Source organism: Glycine max, chromosome 8, assembly GCF_000004515.6.
Source record: "Glycine max cultivar Williams 82 chromosome 8, Glycine_max_v4.0, whole genome shotgun sequence".
NCBI classification, from domain to species: domain Eukaryota; kingdom Viridiplantae; phylum Streptophyta; class Magnoliopsida; order Fabales; family Fabaceae; genus Glycine; species Glycine max.
The window spans coordinates 27,306,559-27,315,874 of record NC_038244.2 but is presented as its reverse complement, the minus strand read 5'-3'; the positions used below and the strand labels follow the sequence as shown (position 1 = coordinate 27,315,874).

Genomic DNA, 9,316 nt, shown 5'->3' with positions numbered 1-9,316 from the left:
ATTGAGCTTGAATCCAAAATTGGGCTAGGACTTGAAGAGGGTAGACTATTTTATTCTACAAAATTTTATCTTATCTAGACTTTATTTTATCTAGATATTATTCAGATTTGATCTCATCTAGATATTATTTCATCTAGATATTATCTTATCTTATCTAGATTTCATTTTATTTTATTTATGGGCTTGGATTTAAAATAGATTTGTAAGCTTTCAGGCTGAAAAACTATATAACAACATCAAGGTTCTAGTTTAGTCTCTCTTCTCTTTCTCCTATCCTCTCTCCTCTTTCGTTCTTTAGTTTTAGGCTTCTCTTATTCTTTTAGACACTTTTTCGTTTTGCAATTCCAATTTTTACTTTTCGTTTTAGCAATAAAATTTCGTTCTCTATTGATTAATGGAAGGCTAAGTCTCCAGCGTTGTTTTCTCTTTAGGATCAAGCACAGCTCTCTTTGAGGTTCTATTATTATTATTAAATTCTGATCAGTTTTTCCTCTTCACCAATTATTCTGTATTTGTTGCTATTAATTCATGCATGCTTAGTGCTTGATTAATTGCCTCTGCACTTAATTTACGTTCATGCTTAATGATCGTTTATGATTAATTGGTGTATGTGTTGCTTAATCACATAATGAATGCCTTGTGTTAAATTTCACTTAGTAATTTAATTTAGGGTTGGATTAAGTGGTTGAACTGATAAAGGATAAACTCTCGTAACCTAGGATAAGAGACTTGCTTGTGAATCAAGGGGAAGCAACGTGTTTTAATTCTGATATTTTCTAATTCACATCTATTCGCTGTTTAATTTACAAAAGCAAACAATCCCCCCCTCCATTCGTTACTATTTTCCTACTATCTGTTATGAACATTTGGTTTATCATTGCTCATTGGGAAACGACCTAGGATCACTTCCTAGTTACTGCATTTTAATGTTTATTTGACTCGGGTACGGTCTCGATCACTCTCTGGAACTTGGACCTTTCTCTCTCTAGAAATCTTTAGACCTGCAGAAGCTTCAAGAAAAGGCCAAACTCCTCTCCAAAATCTGATTTTAGGCTTAAATAGGTGGCTTTGTTTGCGCTTGCATGCTTAGCGCAACTCTGAACGCTTAGTGCGCATTAGTGAATTTTGGCTTAGCGTGTGCTTTTCTCGCTCAGCTGATGGACTGAAGCGATGCGCTTAGCGGGATGACCTTTCGCTCAGCGAATATGCACAGCTCATCCTTCTTCTAGATTCTTCCTCGCGCTCAGCCGAGAAGTGTTGCACTCAATGGATGGCTCGCTAGGCCAGAAGATTGGCTTAGCGAGAGGGTGAAAATTAGCACTTCATAAACTTGCCTAATTAACCTGAAATTGAGAGGAAATGATTATTAAACACACAAAATGGAAGTACTAAGTATTTATTACCTATCCTTAACAAAAAGTAATTACAACACTACAAAATAGCCATAAATTGGAGGAGTTTGATACAATTTACACAAGTTTTATACACAAAAGTTAGTCATATTCATCGACTAACACGCGCTAAAGCTGCGCTTAGCGATGGATGCACGCTTAGCCCAATTGTTGAGCTAAGCTCAACTGTCACTTTTTGCACTTCATGACTTAACCTCTTTTTTACCTGAAACTGCACAGATTTCATCATTAAATCCAATGGACATATTCTAAAGATAGCTTTAGCCATAAAGCAAGATTTATTTACAAGATTACTCCAAAACAACCATAAATTGAGGAACTATACAAGTTTTGGAAAATAATTTCTTTGCAAAATTTAGTTGTATAAGGCGACTAACAGACACGCAAAGCCTCACGTCTACGATCTTTGTCTACTAGACCACCTGGTGCTGAGAGACCAGTGGTCCACGTTGATCCTGCTACCGGCAAGGCCGACAGTCCCCACAGGAAGAAATTAAGAACATATTTGGGGATTGTGACACGTGATAAGGTGGACGTCACATATGAGAACTAGAAGGAGGTCCCTACTGCTCAGAAGGACTTGATTTGGGAGGATATTCAGATATTTTTCTTTAATTAATAGCCAAAAAATACATTATTGTAACAAATAAAACTTATTTGTTATTGTCAGGCGGAATTTGAAATCCCAGAGGCTTTTGATAGTAGGACGAAAAAGAAGTTACTTTAGATTGTCGGTGAGAGATAGAGGCAGTTTAAATCAAACCTCACGAGGAAATGGGCCCTTGCAGCCGACCAGGACGGTGTGGACGACACTGTCTATGAGAAATACGGCATATGCAAGGAAAAATGGGCCCAGTTTTGCCAAACTCGTAGAGACCCTTCTTGAGAGGTATGTACCTTGCCATTTAAGTTGTTTTTCAAAAAACATTAACTTGTTATAATTCATTCTTGCAATTTGAAAGATTATTGTTTTATTTTTGTAGGATGTGCGGAAAAAGGCATAGGCCATCCAGAAACAGAACACTGCCCCCCATGTTTTGTCTCGTGGGGGTTATGAATATTTGGACGAGAAGCTCCTGGTTGAGAAGACCAAGAAGAAGTTGGAGGAAGCTACACAGTCAGGAAGCGTTGATGGCGTCATCGACCCTCCATCCCCCGTCAGAAGCCACGTGAAGCGGAAAATGGCCCGCACCAAGAAAACAGGGGAGATAACGACTGAGGCCGCAAAGGAAATCGCTGAGAAGATCGTAAGTCATTTTCAACTAACCATTAGAATTATATTTCTTTATTTTGTGAATGTCATGTACAAATGTGTCTTTTCTATGCAGGATTCCTTTGAGGAGCTGGCGTCACAGGGATCTTTCGTCCCCATGGACGTCAGGATGTTCTCACCGCTGCTATTGGACGTCTAGAGCACCCTAGACGTGTCCGTGCTGCTGATGCTGATGTCACCATCAAGAAATACTTCGGATCGGCTCCACGGACATCTCGCAGCTCTTCCTCGCTGCCTCTTGAAGAATTGCAGCAGCTAACCCAGCAAATCAGGGACCAGCTAGAGGAGTCGATCACAGAAAAAGTGACTTGGCAGCTCATGGCATCGTTCAGCCAAATGCAGTCCCAGTTTCAGTTCCAGATGCAATCTCAGGGACTTTCATTGCCTCCAGAGCCTCTGGTTGGTCCCTCAAGTCCTCGAGTAAGCACAAAGGAGAGTTGTGTTAATCCCTCAGGAATCGATCCTGAGACAGGTGACTCAGAGAGGTGCAGCTTATACATCGAAGCAAATCTTGCCCGCCTGGTTGCCCTGGGAAGACTTTATGAGGGATCCAGTATTGTTCATGACACTCCTTTGTTGCCTAGCTAAGTAAAGGTGGGTGTGGAGGAGGTTAAAGATCCAAATGCTCCCATTTCTGTACCCACTGATGAGGTTTTCTTAGTGGGGCAGGCAATTCACACCTTCCTTGTTTGGCCGACACATCTGGTCAAGCCTTTATCACAACAAGTACTTTACTCTTACTATATGTTTCTTCTTTTTGAATTAATTCATTCAGTGTGCCTCAAATTAGGCCATTTAACTTTGTTTCATGAACAGGCAGTTGTGTCTCCGGCAAAACCACCTCAAAAGCCGAATCCGGAGGTCGATGATTCGCTTTATTTGATGACATTGGCCATCCCAGAGCTTTTCTTGAGGCCTTACCAGGTTACATGGGATGCCACCGTGTTCGAGGTCTTTAATCCAGACTTCCCGCTCTACTTAAAGCACAAAGACCTCTCCGAAATCGCACACAGTGGTCAATGTCTCAGCATATCAGTGTTACAGTTGTGGATTCTGTAAGTTATTTTAGATTACTTTTAATTACCTAACTTATTGCTTTCAATTCATAAATATTTAACTTTGACTTAACATAAACAGGCATCTGACTGAAACAAGTATGCGAGTGGGGAATTCTGATCTGTATGGATTCCTCTAGCCACAGTCCATTCAGAGGTATGGACAATCGCAGTTTGAGGCTGAAAGTTACATAAAGAGTTGGATGCCGAGTTCAAAACGCGATGTCTACCTTGGAGCCTACCTGAATGGGTAAGTCACACAAAATAACTGAATTTAATTCATGTTTACTAATATACTAACCCATATTCGTCTCCACTGCAGCGGACACTAGCAGATGGTGGTCATCGTGCCCAAGGAACACCTAGTTGTCTGGTTTTGTTCATTGCATAACAGGCCAGACAACTACCTTAAGGGGATAATTAATAGGTCAATGTTTTTTTCAATACATTTGCATTCAAATACCTCAACAACACTAGTTTTTAATTGTTACTCTATGGAACAGTGCTTTAAAAGGTCTTGATGATTCTCCACAGCCTAAATCAAAGGTTTTTGCTAGGTGGATTGTCGTCAAGGTACGTCATTTACATAAAACTTCCACTTTTATATACTTCTTATGTGTCTGTACACTAATTGTTTAATTAATATCCAAATTTCATTATGTATTTAGTGTAATAGACAAAAAGGAAGCACTGAGTGCGGCTATTATGTCATGCACTGGATGTCCACCATCATTTTAGGAAGTTTCAAGAATAACTGGGAAGCGGTACGTTTATTTCAAACAAATTCAATTTTTTATAATTTGTATTACATTATTAACTTATTATCATTTATTTCATCATGCAGTATTTGAACGATCCTAGACCATTGGAGCCAGAGAGATTAAAGGCGCTTCGGATCTAGTTGGCACAGTATTATCTCCGAGTTAGAGCTCAGAGCTAGGATTTAGGGACATTAAGTTTAGCTTAGTTTACTTTGGTTTAACATTTTTGTCATTTCCTATGTTATTTGAACATTGAATTCATTTGTTGATAGTTATTAATAATAAATCAATTATTCATTGTTTATTGTGATTAAAATTGCTTGAAAGCATAATAAAATGTTTATTTGCTGTGAATTGGGTCTGAAATTGCATTTTACAGGTATAATTTTGGGTTTATTGTAAAAACAGAAAGTTTATATAAAAAAAAAACTTGAAAACAACATTGGTTATTAATAAAAACCGATGTTAATATAGTAAACATCATCGGTTATTTAGAAAAACTGATGTCAACATACACCTTAACATCGGTTTTTCAATAAACCGATGTTGGTTATTTCTAATCACATCGGTTATTTATACATAACCGATGTTAATGTACAAACGTTAACATCGGTTATTTATAAATAACCGATGTTATATATAACTAACTACAACAAAATAAGTTTATACATGATGAACATTGACATCGGTTTCCTAGAAAAACCGATGTTAACTAATAGATTAACATCGGTTTTTCTAGAAAACCGATGTTACCGTTCATCATGTATACACTTATTTTGTTGTAGTTCTTTATATATAGCATCAGTTATTTAAAAAATCGATGTTAGCATTTTTATGTTAACATCGACTTTTCAAAACCGATGTTAAGATTAATACATTCAACATTGGTACTTTCAACATTGGTTTTAAAATCGATGTAGAATGCCGTAAATAACCAATGTTGAAAGTGTATTTTCTAACAATGAATGTAATAACACTGATACTATGAACCAACAACACCAAATATAATGCTAATCAAATAATCTTACAAATTAAATGCTAAATCAACAATGAATATAACGGTTTTGCATAAAATAACAGGCGGTGATCATAGTAAATATACTAGTATAAAAAAAATAACAACAAAATAATAAGCACAACATAAAATTCAAAATAGGTTGTGGAGTTCACAATAAATAGGCGGTGGAAAATCCACACGCATGCATTAACTTCACAATAAATAGGTTGTGGATAGGCTTTAGAGTTTCCCCATTTTTTTAATCTCGTTATTTTTGTCTTCAACTTTAAAATTGGATTTTGACTGTTAATTGTTTATGTTGATTACCGTATGTGGTGTTTTTATTGGAGGTTAAGTAGGTGCATGGAATTTAAGTGCGACACGTGATAGTTAACATAAATAATTAACAATCAATATCTAAATTCGAGGTTAGAAATTCAAATTATCGGATTAAATAAAAAACAAAAGATTTCATTGCTGAATTAAATTACAAAGATACCAAATTGAATTAAGATAAATAGGAATACCAAATTTTTACTTTAAGCCTAACTCAAAAACAACTCCAAAGGGTAACTTCACCCAAAATCGAATTTCATCAATACGTGTGAATTACGTCCAGCACAATAAATCAAACATCATGATCTCCCCTTTTTTCACGTTTGACCATTTCTGATCCACGTCCACGGGTTGCCAACGTGCAACCAAACATACTCGAATAATACAACATGATTAATAATAAAAGCTAAAAATACAATAAATGTGACAATGATAGCTTGTTACGGGAAGGACCTAATAATTTTCGAAAATTAATATATATAACGGTACTACCGTGCAGTGCGCGTTTTTCTTCACGTGGGCCAGTTTGTGATGGCCACGACCGAGGCTTCAATGCTCCATCCTCTCTCTCTCTCTCTACAAATTGCTAGCCGTCAATTGACTTTTTGGTTTTGGCTCTCTCAAAATCACACCCTTTCTCTTACATGAATAAAAATATCCCAACACACAACACAAACCACTTTGCCAACAAACTCTAACTCGAGTCTCCCCTTATGTTCTTTTCTCCTTTTCAACGCCCTTCACTAGAGGAGCCACTTTGCCTTGTGGCAACAATTTGAACAACTTTGTGTGTGTGTGAAATTTGGGGGATCTAGGAAAAAAAAAAGTTCAAATTTTATGTGGCTTATTCTCAAGCCATGTTCTTTGCTGGCAGCAAGAGATTCGTTCACATCTCTCTAGTGGTGCTTTTGGGTGTCACAATATTGCAAACGTGGGTGAGTTGGCACTCATGTCAAGTTGGGGCCATTCGTGTATTACCATCTAGTGCAATGGCCAAAGTGAAATTCAACCATGGCGTTGAGGATGAGAAGGTCAAGGAAGATCTATTGCATAAGCACTTCAATAGAAGAACTTTTGGCCTCAACAATGGGACCCAAAAGGGATTTGATGAAAGCAAGAGAAGAGTGCCCAGTTGCCCGGATCCTCTTCACAATTAACAAGTAGAATTCCCACTTCCAATTTTTTCTTCTTTAATTAATTGTCTTTCTATGTCTTTTTAGTAGTTTGTTATATATATATATATATATATATATATATATATATATATATATATATATATATATATATATATATATATATATTGGTTTATGCTCATCAACCAAAATACCCACGTTTTTCTCATCATTTTCTATCTAGCAATATGGTTAATGTGGAATGAGGGAAAACCGGGGGTACTTTGGTAACATAATTTATAAAGAAGGATTTCTTTTGCTTTTTGTTCATATGGAACCAATGATCATCACCAAGATTATGCTAGTATTGTATAGAAGCTGCTGAGAGATTTTCAATGTTAGAGTGAATCTTTTGGCGAGGATTTTGTTTTTATGTATTGCTGTCTAAAATTTCAGTAGGTAGTAGCAGTAGTAGTGTAGTACCGTGCTTCCTGGATCCTTTAATTTAGTTTTGTATGTTTTTTTCTTCTGAGATGGGGAAGCTGCAAAAGACTGGCAGATATATGTAACAGGAAAAGCAGGGATTCATGCCTTTTCAGCCGTACCTAGCTATAAAAATATAGAAACAATTATTTTTTTCCCTTCTTTTCGAAAATTCAGAAATAATATTAATGGTACGTACTATGCTTCCCTTACTGTGTGAATGACAAGAGTTTGATGGTAGATCAAACGTGGTAAAAGATAATCTTCCTTTTCAGTGCACACAGTCTGCATTGCATTCTAGGTGACGAACCTTTTAGTTCAATTTGGTAACTTTTTTTTATCTTTCATTGATTTTCTTACAGGTTTCCTTTCACTTTCTTAGCAAATGGGGGATTATTTGTTCATATCTCTAATATTGTTATTTGGATTCTTTTTTTAACAGCATTTATTTGGATTCTAATCCGGACTTATTGATATTAGAAAATTTTATCCGTTGTCTTACATCATATACTAAATAGGCAATGTTCATTTGCCCATACAAATCAATAAAATAGTCCATTAATTTTCTCTGCCACATGCGACAACATGGTCTTAAAAAAAATAAGATTTTGAATTTATGTGTTTTTTTTCTGGCTAAAAAGGTAGACAAGGCAAAAGATAAGTTAAAATTCACTTTTCCAATCCAAACGAATTGCTTTTGTTTCAAGAAAACTCTGTATAGATGGCAACTTGTCTTAGTAACGAATATGTTTGGAAGATCCTTTACTATTTTTAATTGCGATAAACTTTTTGTCAATTTACTATGTAAGAAGCATTGGATTTAACAGATTTTTTTTAAAAGGCTTGGATTTAACAGATATTTTTCTTTGCAATGTTTCTAATGATCGGATTGTTTGCATGTTCAATTGTCATGTCCTGCCTCAAGACAGCATTTTCATACATGTTGAAGCTATTGTTATTTAAATAAACAAAATATCCCTTTTTTTATTTTGCACAATTGACGAATTCTTTTTGCTCTCTTTTCTTGCGTTATTTTCTTTTTTTTATATACATAAAGTCGTATTTTCATTTTTTGTTTCATATATTCATTGTAGGTATAATATAAAATTTCTATTTTACTGTCTTTTATATATATACTTTATATTTAATTGTGTTATTTTAAAAGTAACTTTGGGTAAAGTCAATTTAATTCATTCAACAAACAATTTGTATATACTAAAATTTAATAATCCTACAACTAATTATTATTATTTTATTAAAATGGATCAAATTTACTTTTATATATATATATAGACACAAACAAAACAAAAAAATATTGTGAAGCTTTGAGAAACTTCGCAACAAGTATACGCCAATTGAATTACTATTCCGAATCATCTTTTATCTTGAATTATTGGTGGTGTGGCAATTGATCTTATATAAATGTTGACAAGATAATGATAATAGACTATTATTGCTTAAACAGAAGAAAAAAGCTTTCATTAATTGGTATCATGATCAAACAATTTAAACAACTTGGCCCGTCCTGCCCAAGAAGGAAAATTATCTTATGTTAGGAGAAAAGAGTATTTATTTTTTGTACGTGTAATTAAACAACTGATTGGGCTATGCTTTTCTACCGTTGCAAAACAGTGATTTCCAAAAGTGGATAATAATAATAATAATAATAATAATAAAAGTTTAAACATGTTTTGCTTTTAGTTCTTTAAATTTGATTAATTGTTTTTTTAATCCTTCAAAACACATTTATTTTTATTAATCTCTCAAGTTTTTGAAAAGTTATTTTTAATGTCTGGTTGTTTATTATGTTCAGAATTTCACACTGTATGATGATTTTTAATTATCAAAATTTGTTTTTTTTAAATAATTTCTAATAATTTTAAGCCG

The 9,316-nt window shown here is 34.8% G+C and overlaps 1 long non-coding RNA gene across 1 annotated transcript; it reads left to right on the top strand.

The window, feature by feature from the left end:
• Positions 1-6,364: 6,364 nt before the first annotated feature.
• Positions 6,365-7,623, top strand: LOC102668575 (uncharacterized). The gene is made up of 2 exons (XR_415640.3): positions 6,365-6,994; positions 7,480-7,623. It is a non-coding gene; the product is annotated as an uncharacterized lncRNA (long non-coding RNA).
• The last annotated feature ends 1,693 nt before the right edge of the window (positions 7,624-9,316 follow it).